General features: G+C 48.0%; 1 long non-coding RNA gene across 1 annotated transcript in view; it reads right to left on the bottom strand.

The window, feature by feature from the left end:
- Positions 1 to 451: 451 nt before the first annotated feature.
- LOC140218744 (uncharacterized) overlaps positions 452 to 17,344 on the bottom strand; it is a 72,257-nt gene continuing 55,364 nt past the window's right edge. The window contains exon 3 of the long non-coding RNA XR_011894918.1: positions 452 to 817. This is a non-coding gene — a long non-coding RNA (uncharacterized lncRNA). The remainder of the gene's footprint in view (positions 818 to 17,344) is intronic.

A 17,344-nucleotide genomic window follows, 5' to 3' on the forward strand; every position in this document is an offset into this window, starting at 1 on the left:
GCCATGTCTGCCCCCTTTTCGGAAAAGCTCTGATTCAGGCCATAAACATCAGTCTCCATGCTAATGCAAGTGTTTACACTGATTTACGCGGTGAATAGACGGACTGCGGAAATTGGCTTATGTGAAAAATAGGTAAGCCTTTGGCCCAGTGAAATGTCCCTGCAGCCATGTCCAGTCACTTCTCTGAAAATCTTTGGTTCGTGGCTTATACATCAGTCTCCATGTTAATGCAAGTTTTTACACTTACTTACCCGCTGAATGACCGGATTGCTGAAATTGGCTCTTGTGAAAAAAATGGTAAGCCTATAGCCCAGTAAAATGTCGGCGCCGCCATGTCCACGCACTTCTCTGGAAATCTTTGGTTCGTAGCTTATACATTAGTCTCCATAATAAAGCAAGCGTTCACACTGATTTACGCGCTGGATAAACGGATTGCTGAAAGTGGCTTTTGTGAAACTGGCTTTTATTTGGCGTCTTTATTAGCAAATTTGCACAGCAAGAGACAAAATGCACAAAACAATATTAGAGAGCAGAGTATCTCGTACCTACAGTACAACATGCACAGTATATAGGTGCATCAGTTACGTATCATAGCTTCTTACAATTTGTGAATAGCAAAAGTAATTTTCTTTTGCTTTGCATGTGACAAGCTTACAAAAGCAAATCGTTTGTCGGAACAGGTATTTGTGATTAGTTATACAAAAAGGTTATCAGTGAGCAAGACCGGTTGAAAGGCTGAAGACAGCACATTGAGCACACCCAGACGCACGACACAGAGATTCAGGGTAGGTGGAGTTGTCCGTTCTGGGTTTGTGGCCTGCAAAAACAAAAAAATTAAGAAATAAATAGAGGTAACAAGCTATATGCTTACGCGCAACAGAATTGCTGGAAAAAGATTCAGTACTGTTTTTGCAAAACAGTGCTTTCAATTCATGTAAGTTAAGTCTCTTATTTTTATTGTGGAGTTAATGCTAAAAACATGTTCCAACAATTTAACAAGCCAAATTCTTATTTCAACTGCTACTATATATTGAAATAACAGCGTTGGTAAGGCTGCTTCTTCAACAGCTGCCAGAAAATACGGATCAATTTCTGGCAGCTAATTTATCCTAATCCATGAGTTTCTTATTCAAGTGTACAAAAAATGTTCTCCAATCCACGCTGGAAAGGTAGTTGCACAGAGAAGCTGTAAAGGGCAACCAGAGCGGGCGTTACCCATTGCGACGTGTGTTGAAATCATTCACCCTGCGAAATTAACATGCAGTTTACCTAATTATTAGCCTAAGGCGTTTCGACGGCCTGCGACTTGGCTTGCTCCGCTCCTTCGTGCACCTATGAAGAGTGGAACATGTCAGAAGAGAAAGTCGCCGTGCCTCATATGCACGCTGCTCTTCAGGTGTCCTCATCATACGTGGCCTTCCCGTAGCAATGTCACAACACAAATAACGTGCTAGGCGGGTTATTGTTTTACATACGAAAGTGTGGTTACGTCACTCCCTGCTTCGTATGCTACAGTCAAGCTGCCGTCGCCGCGGTGGCTTGCGCAACAGTAATCTTTACCCAGAATCCTATGCGGGGAGCGCGACGTGCTTGGCGTTGCATGTAGGTGCACCAGCGTCTTATCATCAATTATGTGGTTCGAATGCTTGTCTTGAGCTTGTTCTTTCTTGAAACCTATGCTGTTCTTTATGTGTTGTGCGGGATTCCAAAGAACGGATGCACTGTTCGATTCACTTTGCTGAGTGCTTGTAGCCTCTTGCCTTACGCGAGTACAAGCCATTGCATTCGGAGGGGCATGAGCCATTGATGATGATAGTTTTCTGTCGACGTCACGCCACGAAGAAATCCCGTGATCGTAGACATTGACAGCATCGCTGTAATAAGGCACTGAGGTATTAGTTTCCTGAACCTTTTATTTGCTCCTCGTCTGCCTTGTTCTGCCGAATGCCTATTACAGGAAGACTAGCTTACGAAAATTCTAAGGCACTGTTCAACTATCTATGAGCATTTCCTACTCTAGAAGAATTTGTGTAGCACATGGGAAACAAAACTTTGCGGCAAATCACCGGAGTGCGTGGCCCACTAAGCGTCGACGTAAGCACATTGCGGAATGCGTGGCGGCGCGACTTGTAACGAAGGTAAATTCGTTCGCTCTCAGCAAAACCTGCTCGGCGGCTTACTTCTCAGTTAACAACCGCAAACATTGCACATCCCAGATGAATATATGATAAAGAAGAACAGACAAGCAGGCTGTTTTCTAGCGGCACACACACACACACATAGAGGCACACAAAAATCGTTTCGCAACGTAAAATGCGCCCGGCGGCGTAGCAGACGACGCAGAAGAAACCGCGTTTGCAGTGCTTTTTTGCGCCTACGCAGCGCTCCTTCAATTGACATCCGCTCCTCGCGAAACTGCAGGTGGCTTGCCATACCTAACCAAGAACAACCGGCAAGCACACGGTGTTCTCTAACCTGACCCCTTCGTCCGTGTAGCAAACATTCAAACATCTTCAGCAAAGAGAAACTATCAGTTTTATTTTTCTTTATTTATTCTTCAAGATAACGAACAGCAGTCGCCGAGATATACCGAAGCGCGATTTCCGTCAGCGGGTTAGCTAGCATTCACCAGACTCGGGAGCTGCTGTCAGCCGGTAGCCTCAGTGCATTTACACACCAGACAAACGTAGGTAGGGAAGACCCTTCCCGTCGTCGTATACATAGCCGTTTCCATAAGGTCAGCGGCTATTCGCTACATACAGACTGACTGTAGAAAAGCGTGTCTGCCTATCGGTTCCTTGGAAGCGCAAAAAAGGTGGCCCTGCTGTCCCTTCATTTGTTGGCCCAGCATAGAGCCGCGCAGAACGCCTTCTGGCCTTTCGTCTGTTTTCCTCACTTTGCTGGAACACTGGCCGACAGAGAAACAAAATCTTGCAGCGCGCAGCAGACGGCAGAGACGTGCACGTGCGCAGAGAACAACAGCAACGGCAGAACAGCATGACTACCGAAGCGATAACGCCCGTTGCGCTACGAATGAAGCGACCAAATAAAAAGAAAGAGAGAAATGAAGTATGTCAAAAAGAAAAAAGAATATGAAGAAACAAATTTCTTCTGCACATAATTACGTGATAATACTTTAATTATTCGTAGGTTACATATGCAAAATGTATTTAACTTTCAGTTGACCACTAGAAACATGGTGCCGCTATTTGCCAGACACCACAACTATAGCCCAGCTGCCCACCCAGTGGTTGTACTTGACGTTCCCACCGGTTTGTGAAGCAGTTGTCTCAAGCCTCTTGTGTGCTTTGCTGTAAAGCACGAGGCCGCGGGATTGAATCCCGGCCGCGGTGGCCGCATTTCGATGGGGGCGAAATGCAAAAAAACGCCGTGTGTACTCCTCGTTGGGTGTACGTTGAAGAAGCCCAGGTGGTGGAAATTAATCCGGTGTTCCCCGCGTACTAAGATGCCCCGCATAATCAGATCCTTGTTTTGGCACGAAAATTCCAAAATTTATTTAATTTATTTAGTTGCGTGTTATATGTCCGACCGTGCAAAAAAAGCGCATAAGGACCTAACGGCATGCGCAGAAATCCGGAGACAACAGCCGTCATTCACAGAATGCATGCTAGATATATTCTGCCCAGTATAGCAAACACAGGGGATTCACCAATTCCCGAAATTCCTGCACCTTGTTAGCGCAAGTTCACCAACGTGCAGATGAAACGGTGATTGACGAGCAAGACCACGAACACCCCTTAGCACAAGTATACGGACTTCAAGCTCGCCGAAAACGAGTGAGTTTATTGGTAATACAGACGCACAAACTAAAATTGACCAGTGCACTGAAAAGTTCGCAATGACAAGCTTGAACGGCAGTCCTCAACTGTAAGTTGCGTGCACAGGATAATAAAATCGGCCTGGTCCACATACTTTTGCTAAAGAGAGCGCACGTCAGCGGCAACGTGTGTAAGGATAAATTCCAAAAGAAGAAGACAAAAATAATGCTGAACCAAATGTCGACGCTAAAGGAAACAAGGTCAACGCACACGATGGTTCAAATGATTCGATGACTGAATGTTGATTACGTTTCCCTATTCTGTTATTCTGATTCTTGTTCAAGTATATCGCTCAATCATTTCGTATCTTATTCGTATCGTATTTCGCGCGCAATTACGTACATCTTGTCTTCTTTAGCGTCGACACTTGGTTGGCCCTTTCCTTTCTTCAGCGTTTGGTGCTCTGTAATGCTCCCTTTGCCTCGGTGATCGAATTGTTCTTTCACGCCACGTCGAGGTAGAGGACCTATTAGCCTCGAGTGTTTACGGCTTCCTCCGTAGAGTTGATATGGCGAACTCTAGAGACAAAGCTCCTCACAGCACCCATGCATTGAAATCGGTAACCACGAGTGCGCCGCCATGTTGCGTCGCTGGGCAAGCGCGCAGGCGCAGGCGACAATATGCGAATCAGACGAAACGCGCTATAAGAAAAGATTCTGGGGTTTTACGTGGCAAAACCACTTCCTGATTATGAGGCATGCCGCAGCGGGGGCACTTGCGAAATTTTGATCACCTAGGGCTCTTTAACGTGCACCTAAATCTAAGTACACCAGGGTTTGTGCATTACGCCCCCACCGAAATGCGGCTGCCATGGCCGGGATTCGATCTCGCGACCTTGTGCCCAACACCATAGCCACTAAGCAACCACGGCGGCTCTGCGCAGTCAACGCGATCCCGAGTCTCCTTCGGTATGCTGGTGCCATCTAGTTCAGGTGCCTCGAATCGCACGCTGGTACGCACCGTAAGTTTACATCAAAATTTCATAAATAGCCACCGGATCTTTCTGAAAAAAAAAAAATCACGGAATTAACTGTACATGTTGTCCATACGTACGTGCTATGTGTAAATGCTTGTTTTCGCATCATATTTTGATTATGTTTGGCGTACAAAAATGGGAGGTAGCAATGTGTGGTGTTTTCAGTGTGGCTGCCACTTTTCTAGACCAGTCTTTCCTATACGGAGTCAGTTTATGCTCTGTGGCTTCTCCACAGACACGCCCATGGCTCGAGCGACGCACTTGCGTGGCAGGCGGCTCTACACTCTGCCTGCTTCTCCGACACAGCCCCCCTCCATCCCGAACTTGCTAACTTTGCGCCATCTGGTGGAGGGTGCAGCAGTTAAGTTCAATGACACTTTGTGGCAACACGGCTATGGTGGCTAGAGACATAACACGGCTGAACGCGACAGCGACACAGCCACCCACATTCCACCTCGTTTACGGCAAATTATACAATTTTTTTATTATACCGTACACTTAGAGGTTGACTATTACTACGCCTTCTTGGCCCTAGAGAGGTATCATTTGATACACATTTTCATGTGCATACACGTACAAGTCACCTAACCGACCGTTTTATTGCGATATCAATTATATGAACACTATACACATTTCCGTCGTCGCCGTCGCCGTAGTGTTCCGCATAAAGTCCAAGTGCGATAACGTCGTGGCCGCGCGCTGTATGCTGTGGGTGCGAGTAAAAGCGTGCGAAAGTGAGCCGAGGTTGGTGGCTCTATCTGGCGCGCAAGGGAGGAAGGCGAAGAGGAAGCGCACTGTCTTCCATCGCACGCAAGGAACCGGGAGGGGAGGGGGGAGCGTTCTATTTCGGCAGCGGCTACGAATGCGCGGCTGAGCGTGGCCGCGCGGGCCTTGTCTTGAAAGCGATCTGCGATGGCTACAAAGTCTAGGCGCCTCGACGGCTGATAGCTTCGTGTGCGCTGTGTTCTCGCCGCTTAGTTCGCCTTGTAGTAAGACGCAGAACGAAGGTCAATTTGCTCGCTGCTACTGCCGCTCTTCCTCACGCCAGCGTTTTGACAGCAAATGTCCGCAGTCATCGAGTGAGACGTGTTCATGTTTGCCTGTGCGCGCGTGACAACATTCTCGTTAATTTAGTTAGTAAGTGAGCTTTTACAAGTTTATACAGCCGATGAAACTGATATCCTTGCTACGTGCAGATCTAGAATAATTTGCTATCGCAATCAATTCATCGCCTTTCGAGCGAAACAGCGACATTTCTCTCTTAAAGCGGTTACAAGACAGACAGTTCTCAGATACGTCAAACCCGTCTGAAGTCAGCTAAGAAGACCTTGAGTACAAAAAACTTGGCTGTTTCGCACGAAGAGCGAAACGTTGACAGCGATAGCAATGCTTAGTGTTGCGCGTGAACCCCTCGTACGGTGTTCTAACTGCACCCGCGTGGGACATGCTGGTGCGAGGAAGAACGCAAGGCAACCGCTGCTAGGCAGAAGGAACAGCGCCCCGACAGCTTCCAGGCATCTCGTAACGTTGGCGTGATGGCGCCAGGTGGCGTTCCAGGCGCCTCGATGGTGTACGGAATGAGGCCGACTGGAAATAGTCGGCCTTAGTCAACGCCCAGTGAAATTTTAGATAACGTTAGCTCAACGTCTAGTCGCCATTCCGCTCAGAGCATGTTCATAAGTACCCACAGCGACTCAGCGGGAACGCTGATGTGCTTATCGCATGCAGCCGCACAACGCATCATGCCCGCAGTGGAATGTATAGAACGCTGTCCCGACTCCGCCGTCGAGCCGGCTGACCGGAGCGTTGACGATGCGATGATTTCGTTTCATCGTATTGGCCGCCAAATGCTATCCTCGTCGCTGGATACCGTTTATAAGCCCTCCGCGCGTGACCGGCGCCTGGAGACACCAAAACAATGGCGGCGGTGACGACGACAGCGTGAATGCACCTCGAGCTTGTACTGTCGAACGCCTTTACAACGAAGTGCTCTGCGCCTTCGAAATCATTCGTTGCACAGGTCAGTTCGTTGTAGAGGTCGCGCACCGCACAGCTCACAGTAGAACCGGGACATCAATATTCCTCCGCTATACAATGAAGTCATTTCGCTGTAGAGGCGTTCGTTTTTCCTTTCATTGCAGTCGCAATGAAAGGAATTTCTCCGATAACCTGAAGTACATCGATGCGCTCGGCCACCGCACGTTCCAAAAGCCGCGGACTTGTTTATGGAAGAAGTTTTTGCCAGGCTAGTTGGAATATTAGTTCCTGCTTACAGAGCAATCATGTACTTGCCCGATGCGCTACCACTGGTGCTTTCGGTCATAGTTTTATGCGCAGAGTAAATATTCTTGTTCGTTCTGCGTTAAAGGACGCCATGGAGCTGATCAACATAATACGAAAGCCATCATTGCTACTTTGGCGGCTTGGCGGTTTTCAGTCAATCGATCACCCGCCGTGGTTGCTTAATGGCTATGGATGCTAATCAGGAGGTCGCGGGATCGAATCCCGGCCACGGTGGGGGCATTTCGATGCGGGCGAAATGCGAAAACACCCGAGCGTTTAGATTTAGGCGCACATTAAAGAACCGCAAGTGGTCCAAATTTCTGGGGTCCCCGACTACGGCGTGCCTCATAATGAAACCGTGGTTTTGGGCGCGCAAAACCCTATACTTTAACTTAATCAATCATAAACTGAATCAGCTTTGCGGCTTTCTCTCAGCTTTCTCTCAGCTTTCTCTCTCTTTGCTTATATATGCATCCTTTTCTCCAAACGCACGCCGTTAGCAAAATAAGTGGACGTGAGAGCTTCCAGCGACAAACAATTTCAATTTGTTTTCTTTATTTTTCTTTAACCACGGTATGAGCGTCTAGCATACTGCTATGCACTGCGGTCTGCGGAAGATGGACGGGCCCGCACACCGAAACACTCGCGGGCCTGTAGTCGAACCCGGAGGCTGACGGTGGCGCCCCCTATACGGTTGATTAGACTACGTGGCTCCAGGAGGCGGAAGTGAGCAGAGGCGGCAGCGATGTTTGGAAAAGCCACGAGGCACGGTCGCGCTAAGCCCGACATCTGCTGGGCGGGCTTGGGAAAAAATGCGCGCTAGCCGCGAACACGACGTCGATATACTTGTACGATCGCGTGCGCCAAGCGCCCCAGAAACAAAAGGAGTCCACCGCACCCGATGCTAAAGAGGACGACGAAAGTTGGGGTGGAGGGGGTTGTGGTCTTGCCGTGAGTTGCGACTGTTTACGCGGCGACCCCTAGCAGGCTCGCTGACGAAACAAAGCGGGGCCCGTGTGTCATGCCTGCGTTACGTACGCTCAGAAACAGCGTGCTGGTTCTTCCCCATTCTTCCGCGGCTGTTTTCGGCGCCTAGGAGAGGAGGGTGAGCTGAACACAGCGGACCTTTTTTCGTTCGCGGATGAGAACCACGCGACGGCGCACTGCAGCCTCGTTTGCAGTACGCACTACGCAAGCGCGGTGTAGGTCGCGCGGAGTTTGTGTACAACTGCGAGCGAAACTCGGGCGGCGCGCGCGGGTGGCATCGACAACGCTGAATGAAAAAAAAGAAAAGAAAGAGTATCGCTTCCCTTCCCTGCTTAATTTCACGGTTGAGCTGTGTGGTAACAAGAACTAATGTAAAAACGCTTGTAGGGAGTCGCGCCTGAAGACAGAGAAAATAATAGAGAAAGAAATAAAAAGCGAATTTCCCTCTCCCGCTTAATTTCCGTACTGCACGCTATTATGATCGCAAGGGTCGATGTGAAACGTTTATACACCGTCGCACTGACTCCTCGACGAGTACGAACAGAAGAAAAGAAGAAAAGAAAGGGAGGGGGAGCGGGAAGGCGAGGTGACGGGCAAGTTGGCTGAGGCGATGAGGTTTTTAGGCCATGAGTAAATAGGGCCTCTGAAGGAACAAAGACCAGCACGCGAGCGCCAAGGTTGTGCATGTTCTAAGATGATGATTTGCTTACTCGTAAATCAGAGGCTTTTTCGGCCCTCGCGTAGACGAAACAGCGTAAGCTCGACAGAGTGTATAGCAACTATTCGTCGCCAAAAGCGCGCAGACGCCCCCCGCACATGTGGGGAGCTGGCGCCACCATGAATCAGGCCCCGACGGCTCCGACAACATCTCTATGCGAACAAAGCGAGCCCTATTTTCTGTTTTCCGCAAGCAGCAGAAGAAGCAAGTTTGAAACATCTCCGTTATATACGACTATTTGGCACGTGACAGGGAGGTCGAATATCGCGCAAAGATTTTAGCTTATTTTTTTATTTTCTATCATTCGAGTGGATGAGAGGGTAGGGGGGGGGGGGGGAGCTATTACGGCAGGACAGACAAAATGCTCCCTTTGTACAGGGCTGTGTTATGCATCGGGATGTTTATGGCGATAGACGCCACGTAGGTTACTGCTCTGATAACACACGAAGGTGCGAAGATAGCGAGTGAATCACGCCGTCTGAGAACACGTTAAGTAATATTTTGATGCATTTAGTACGACCGTTTAAAATTATGAACGATGGTGTTTTGGTCTCTGTGGGGTGCTTTTCTACATCCTTATCCCCTTTTATTCGCTTTACTTATTATTTTTTTATTCAATTAGGTAGGAAGTTTTCTGTACATGCATTGTGAAGGTAGACATAAGTCTTTACTTCGTTTGAGACCCGTCACCCAAGATCATGGCCATCAGTTAAGCTGTTGGAAAGGCACAGTTAAAGGAAGAAATAAGAGGACACGTAGGTCTAACGTAATGTTGGAAACTAAATTACGCGAAGCGTGTTATTGAGCTAGTGAGGTAGCCGCACTAGCACTAGCACAACCTGTCGCTGTTAGCCTTCTCTATTACTAGAAGTGTTGATTCAGAAAGCTTGTCAAGGGATGAACGTTGCTGAGATGAATATTGACAAGCGTCGTTGGGTATCTTATTCCGGTCACCGGCTAGGATAAGTTGTACGTTATAGCCCGGTTCCCCTCGCGCCCGCCCATGTATCATGACATTCTCGATTGCTCTACCCGATTCTCTCTGTTGTCCAACGTTGTCGCCGAGCCTTGTTTAATCAGACTGCATACACAACGCGAATGATGTTGTATGTTCATTCTCGGAAGGCGCGCAAGCACCAGCGAAGCGACTACTCTGGCATCTTCGACGAGTCGTGTATAAATAGTCGACGCAGTCGACCAGCAGATCAGATTTTCTACAATAGCCGGCTTTTCTCGCCACTAGCATAGCGTCTGAGTTAACTAGTCTTTCTAGCCACAATGTCGCCCAATGAAGAGTTCATTTTTCTTTTTTTGCTCCAATTTGTGCTACGGTCTGATTTTTTTACCGTCACTACAACCAAGAATACGCAGAGATATTTCACAAGGGATATCTTAAATTAATTTCAACACTTCCATAGCCGTTGCGTCACCGTGGCACATGCCCATCCCTGCGGCACATATCTGAACAGAGCCCGAGTTTGACAGTCCTCTTCTCACCAGCGCCAAATCTCCAACCTTTACCGCCAGTGGTGTTGCTATGTTCTGCTTTTTATTCCTTTTTATCCTCTCATGGTGTTTTTACTCTATTCGGTTCTTCTCGCCTGTTAAGTCATGCCATGACTTAACAGTTAAGTGAAGTGAAGTCAGTTAAGCCAGTTAAGTGAAGTCGTGAAGGGTATTTTGCACGTTTATTATATGCGGGCCTGTTACATAACGCAACCGTTTGCGACTGGGGATTCCGAAATAGGGGCAATTCCATTGCCGGCGTGGATTTCAAAACACGCGCACGTAGTGTGAAGGTGGAGGAATGTAGCATGCACACTATCAGGGAGCCTACCTTTCAAGCGCTTGCACGCATAGGCTCCCTGGCGCTGCCGACGCCAGGAAGCCCATGCTCCCGGTCCTTATCGTGGCCGCAGCACCGGCGCGTCACTATGCCGAAAGTGCGCCGCCGTAATTTATGCTGGGTCGCGCCACCTCCAGCGCGAGGTGGCGAGCGCATAGCACGTACACCGGCCCAGCGCACCGCACGCTTTCAAGGAGCATACGTGTATAACTACTCCGTGTAGCGAGGCTCTAGCAAATAAGTAGACGTCTGGAAGCGCGGTCGGTCGTCGGCACGGCGGTTCGCGGTGGTTCGTGCAGTGCTGCGCAAACATCACCGCGCTGCCTTATCACGGAGTCCGCAGCTACTAACGTCGGGGTAGTGGGAGGCGCAGCAGCCCTCGCCTCCTACTCAGCCCACAACCCCCCTCCCACCCCGATCACACAAGCCTGCACGCACACATGCACACACGCACGCACGCACACACACACGCGCATACACACTTTAATTCTCTTCCACCATTACTCTGGTGGCCTCGACATCATTTATGGTCGCCATTGTCCCTGCTAAGAGCCACCGCGGCACGCGATCCTAAAAACAGAGCGGATAGCGATGCCAAGTTGAAGGTTCTGTGACCTCCACTGAATCAGCGGCAGGCGCTAGCTGAGTGGGAACGTTACAAGTCTTCGTGCCACGGGTAAAGAGAAGGGCATCATGGAGCGCAAATAGCCGGTTTCGACTGAGGGTAGACTTACAAGACTGAGAGTACTGAAGGCAACGAACCCTGATTCGGCACCCAAAACACGAGCGCAGCGCAAAACGCGAACGAAATTTCAAAAGTTAAAGAAGACAAGTTTTTTGTAAAGACGAAGATTGAAGTGAGATGCGCTGGTGAAAGCAGTTGTGCTAAATTTACCGACCATTTACGTGTCTCAAAGGTGTGCATCGATATAAGAAAGTATCGAAAAGCGTGACGTCAATGTAACACTGTACGAGCAAACTTATGCCCACTCTATCGCCAACGTATCAATAATAATTGAACGGGCGCATACTAGAATCATTGCGGCGAAGCATGGGTGGCGGTGACTGCACCGACCGCACTCGAATGTTCGAAGGCTCTGCTTTGTTACGATGTCGTAGCTGTTATCCAGGCCTCAACAAAACGTATGGACCGCTCGGATTCAATTGCTCCCCCGATTTCTATGACCGTCACAAGATAGACCTTCACCGCAGCCTTCCTTCCTGACCTTCCTGGCCCGATTGGCCTGCATGGAGGGGAACGTGTGTCAGTCTTTTAATTCGCTCTCATAGTTCAGAGGGTTCGAATATACTGAGGAATAAAGCTAGTAAACATTGTAGTATCTCATTCGTGATAGGTAGCTGTTCGGAAAATTTAGGTTTCTACGCTCTGATTAGCAACCCGACTTTTGAATATACTTTGATAGTACCCTGTAGACGATGCGTCTGAATAATTGTTTTCTTTTGGCCTCACCAATCATTGTTCTCGCTCACCTCTGACCAATTTCTAGCACGCGCTTGCCGCTCTATTCTTTCGGGAGCAAATGTTAGAAGGTACAAGAGTGTCTGTTGACGGCGTATCGCTGAATTGTTTCTGTTTTGTGTCCATTATGTTTGTCCTACTGATTGCCCAAGATATGGCATCCTCCGTTGACAATTTGTTTCGTTTTTGCACGTCGCGCAAGAGAACGCGCTATCAAAGTAGATTGAGAGAACTCTTTAGACGACGAATATGAGCTGGAATTCCGTTCTGGTTGATTGCGAACATTCTCAATTACAACGAATGATGGTCTCTTTGTAAGGATGTGAATTCCGCATATATGTGGCAGCTACTATTTTTCACAAACACACGCGCGCGCGCGCGCACTGCGTATCATGCGTTAGCCCTGCGTGCGTGCGTAGCTCAGTGTTAAGCGCTCTTGAAAGCTTGCTTCACCACAGTAAGGGTTCTTGTTGGGTAAAGCTTACTTCGCGCACTTTGTCATTCTCTTCTTTCTTCTTTTTATATATATATATATATAATGAAATAAGCTTTTACCAATGACACTTTGTCATCCAGAAGGAAACTTACGTATCTAGAGCCCTCATGTGCACCTGAATATGCATAATGTCATCATGGAAACAGTCAGGTCGTTATAAATGAACGAAGGACGAATTACGACATTGTGACGCCGATGATCAGCCGTTGCTACTATAGAATATTTGCCTACACTATGTGCTCCTAAGCCTCACAATGGTGATTGCAGCACCCGTTAGTGATATAGTGATATGACAAGCGGAGCGCGGCGTCATAGTTGAAGTAGAACACAAGACAAAAATGTACGATTGTTGACGGCTGCATTTCAGTTAGAGGCAACCGTCAGTAGTCGTACGGAACGCGAGGATTCTTTTTATAGCAAAGCTGTATATGGCTAGCCGATTCGTCCGTCCGTCTGTCGGTCTCCTGTAAGCCGAAAACTTCTCAGGCGCAACCACATGCGCATGCGCGAGAAGAAGAGAGAAAGAAAGAGAAGCGCGCCGTTAGTCAACACCAGCTAGATAGCACAAGGCCTTTTTACTCCGTTCCACGACGTCACGCTATCTGGCCCGAAATTTCCATTCACAAAGCTGGTGTGATGAAAGCGTTGACGTCAAAACCACTGTTGCCTACTCGGGGGCATCCCCATTAAATTTTATGGCAGTCGGGCCAGGTAACGTGACGTCATGGATCGGAGTGAAAAGGCCTTGTGCTATCTAGGTCGTGTTGGATTAGCTTGCGCCAGTAGTGGCGTCATTGCTCTCCGTCGCAACCAAGCGCGCGCGCAGCAGTTTCTCTCCGGCTCCGAAATGGGTAGGCCACGCGTCATACGTACTCCTTAGGAGCATGCAGCTTTCGATCAGCGACACCGCGAGCAGAACCGGGAAGGACCTCGTCTACGCCGTGCCGATGCTGCAGCCCGGGCACAAGAACAGGCTCGTGCAGCCGAACGCAAGCAGCAACTGCGTACCGAGGATGTGGCAGCCCTCAAAGCCGTCGTTTAATGAACCGTTGGAATTAACCCAGTGATAAACACCGAGACCGCACATTTCACATTCGCTGTTTAACCATCTGTACGGAGTGCTTGGGTGGTGATCTTTTATTAGAGAGTTTTAACTTTTCCATAAGTACTACATTTACAGAATGCTGTAACAACGTTGATCGCAATAACGACGCTAGTAACATCATGTGACGCTTTGTTTAACCAAACAATTTTTTTAACCAGTGCTTTACAACGTTTTTGTGTGGCATGAGCGTTGCTGTTAAACAAACCTAAACAAAGGCACTAGGTGTTAATTCTTACGTTTCTACTACCCTATTGTTATTGTCGCCAGCAGCCAAGTAGAATACGGTTATTAATTGGAGTGACAGCACTGTGTGCTCTTGTTGAGCTCAGCAGCGCTAAACGGCACCAGCAGCGCGGCTGCTCAGATATGAAAGAAAGTAAATGGGCTGCGAGACTGTTGAAGTGTTCGCACATGAAAAATGTTGACTCACAGAGGAGGAAACGAACAATGAAGCTCACCAGTAAGGTATAGACGTTTTTCATGGCAATCCCGTGGGTGCCGCCATGTTTGGTCACGTGGCGTCGCGTCCATTGCTTGCCTCATCCGCCTCGCTGCCTCCAACACGGAGTCAACGAATATGCATGATGGCGGTGTAGCTCGGCAAACCTGCTTTGGCGGATATATCGTGGACGATGACTGGGTGGGTAACACAAAGCTTTGGCCACAGCTTCAGAGGACATGTAAGTGCTTTCGGGGCTCATCACGCCTTGTCCAAACGGCGCAAGCAGCGTATACGCGGTGTTTGTTCTAGAAGCGGAGCTAGAAATGTATTCCAAGCGGTTCAAACATTCAAGTCCTGAACTTAATCAGGGTCGGTGTTATTTGCTTTTCGTTCTTTATTTGGCACTTTGAAGCAGCGACTTGTCATGCTTCTGACTCAGACCTCGGTGCGGTGCCAATCTGTTTATTTTCTGCCTAATCACTCGCGGGTGTGCTCAGTTGCGTTACAGTTGTTCTTGCTGCCCACAAGGCTGGGAACGTAAATGTTTTGTACTTTGTAATATATAGCTTTGGCAAAGACGTGTTATCGCTAGTCACTCGCTTACCCTGTGGACCACACGTAACGTTCAGCGTCGAAAAGTAGTGTGCTGTCGGTGCAGGCCATCGCCCCCACTTCGGCGCATTGATCCTAGAGTGCGTCCATTCACTCATTCTTGATACGTGGACGACAGATTTCGTATAAGTTCGCAGTGTTGAATAAAGGGAAAAACAGACATCCACCCACCCGCATGCCTCAAAGATAACGTTTGAAACTTATTGCATGTAGTACCACCAATGGCTGCGTGTTAAGGTGAAATGTTTCTCCTTTCCTTTATAGTTTTCTACTGAAAATTAAGACCATCAAACCACTCGCCCGCTTTGAAGTGTGCATCTGACCTACATGTAGTGGTCCCACTGTCTTCTACACGTCGCGTTGATTTGTGTTGGCGATAGTGGGTGGTGGTGTTCTGCTTGTTCTGGCAATCGAGGCCGGATGTTTTCTCACCGCCTCCGATTTGTCTTGAAGGCCGACTGCCGCTCCAGTAGCGTGAGAATCGCCGTAGTGAAAGAACAAGGTTCCCCGTTCCCACGAGGTGTGGCGCACAAAAACGGCGGCAGTAACCTCCGAGATTGGCGGTGCTGCAGGGTCTCGAAGGCTGTGCGTCAGTTACTTTGCTTCTTTCGAGTGAGTCTAGATGACGCCACTGTCTCAGACATTGACGTGCTGTGGCTTGGCGGTTGTTTTTGTTTGAAGCGCTGAAGCCGGCCGTCGTAGAGGTTGCGCTGTAGGAAGTTCGACACCGAGGCTAGAGCAGGGGTGGAGGAGAAGGTTGTTTGAAGGAGGAGAAGGAAGACACATACTGCTGAACGTGCCCGTGTGTAGTCCGTTCGCAGGCGGGAGAAAGTTGGCGGCGGGTATACGTAATTAATGACGAAATAAAGAGGAGGAATGGCGGAGCAGCGTGGTGCGTTGTTTTCGTTTGGATGCACGGCCGCACACAACGTTACGTTGTACAGTCGCTAACTCTTACTAATTAGTGGAATAAATACAAGCTGAGGAGGTCGAACTGCTGTGTTAACTTTCATGTCGGGCTGTCTGCATGAGCGGCTGAAAAAGAGTACGACCAACCTCCAATATTAGCTCCTGCCCTGTCCGCCCCTCCCCCCCCCTCCCGCACCACCTCCCATAACCATGGTGTTCCATGTGATCGAACGCCTTGACGCAGCTCACAACGAGAATGCAGAATTAAGCTCTTCCCTCAGCAGCATAATCTTGATGCCAGCCTTGGCCGTGTAATCGTGAGGGTGACATCATACATTGACTCCCGGGCAATACGAGGACAGCACTTCATCTCCGATAGCGTAAAAGAGAGGACAGTGCTCGTAAACGCACTGGCCAACAAAAGAGAACGAATATGCAGCGTGATAAATTAAAATTAAGGATGTGCAAATGATTAGCGATAACAATTAAATAAATAAAATTCAGGAAGAGATCTCAACATAGGGTGCACTGCGCTCAATGCTACGCTAATTGCTTTCGTTAACTCTCCACAAATGAGCAGCAGTTCTGGCACACCTGTTTATTATTATTATGCTTATCACTTTATTATCACCTTTGCACCCGCCGTGGTTGCTCAGTGGCTATGGTGTTAGGCTGCTGAGCACGAGGTCGCGGGATCGAATCCCGGCCACGGCGGCCGCATTTCGATGCGGGCGAAATGCGAAAACACCCGTGTTCTTAGATTTAGGTGCACGTTAAAGAACCCCAGGTGGTCAAAATTTCCGGAGTCCTCCACTACGGCGTGCCTCATAATCAGAAAGTGGTTTTGGCACGTAAAACCCCATAATTTAATTATTACCTTTATTAAAAGATTGTTTATGATATTAAGGCATAAGAGACGAGTAAGGAAGGCTTCTTCAGTCAGTACGAAAGATGCAACGCGTAATAGATATCCCCGCCCAACGATAGAATTACGGAGCCCTGTCACTGGGTGGATCATCGTCGGAACCTTAGTGACGCAGCATTGCAGTTGGTGATGATGATGATGAAGCCTCAGGTAATGGCACAAACCCACTGAGGGGGATAGGCCACGAATCGGGTGGTAATATGACTCAATACATAAAATAAAATAAATTGGTTAATAAATAAATAGCTCGAAAAAAGAAAGGAAAACAAATAATCCAAGATATAAAATGAACTATGAATACATGAGATGAAGTATTGATCAATACTATGGTAAGCCTGGCGTTGATAGGAATGTTAAAAAAAAAAAAAAAAAAGGATATACTTAAACTTGAGTAAGTTAAATTATGAATAGTAATAGTAAGATTTGAACTGTGAATTTGTGCTTTTACTTTTTGAATTTTCTAAACTGCAGTAGAAATAAATCAATTCTTCAAACTAAAAACTATTAACAAGGCATTCTTTTTGTGCCACATAGGAAATTATAAATGGCTAGGCAAACGTTCCTGTGGCTATATCCCAAAACTGTTGCTCCAAGGGAGAGTATAACAGTGCTGCTTAAAGGTAATCCTAAATTTTGAAGTGGAATTTCTAGACATAGTTTTCGATGATTTGAAAACCGCCGGCATGATAATAAAAAATGATCTATAGTTTCTGGTTCATTACAGAG

The sequence above is a fragment of the Dermacentor andersoni genome, chromosome 6, assembly GCF_023375885.2.
Source record: "Dermacentor andersoni chromosome 6, qqDerAnde1_hic_scaffold, whole genome shotgun sequence".
In the NCBI taxonomy this organism is placed as follows: domain Eukaryota; kingdom Metazoa; phylum Arthropoda; class Arachnida; order Ixodida; family Ixodidae; genus Dermacentor; species Dermacentor andersoni.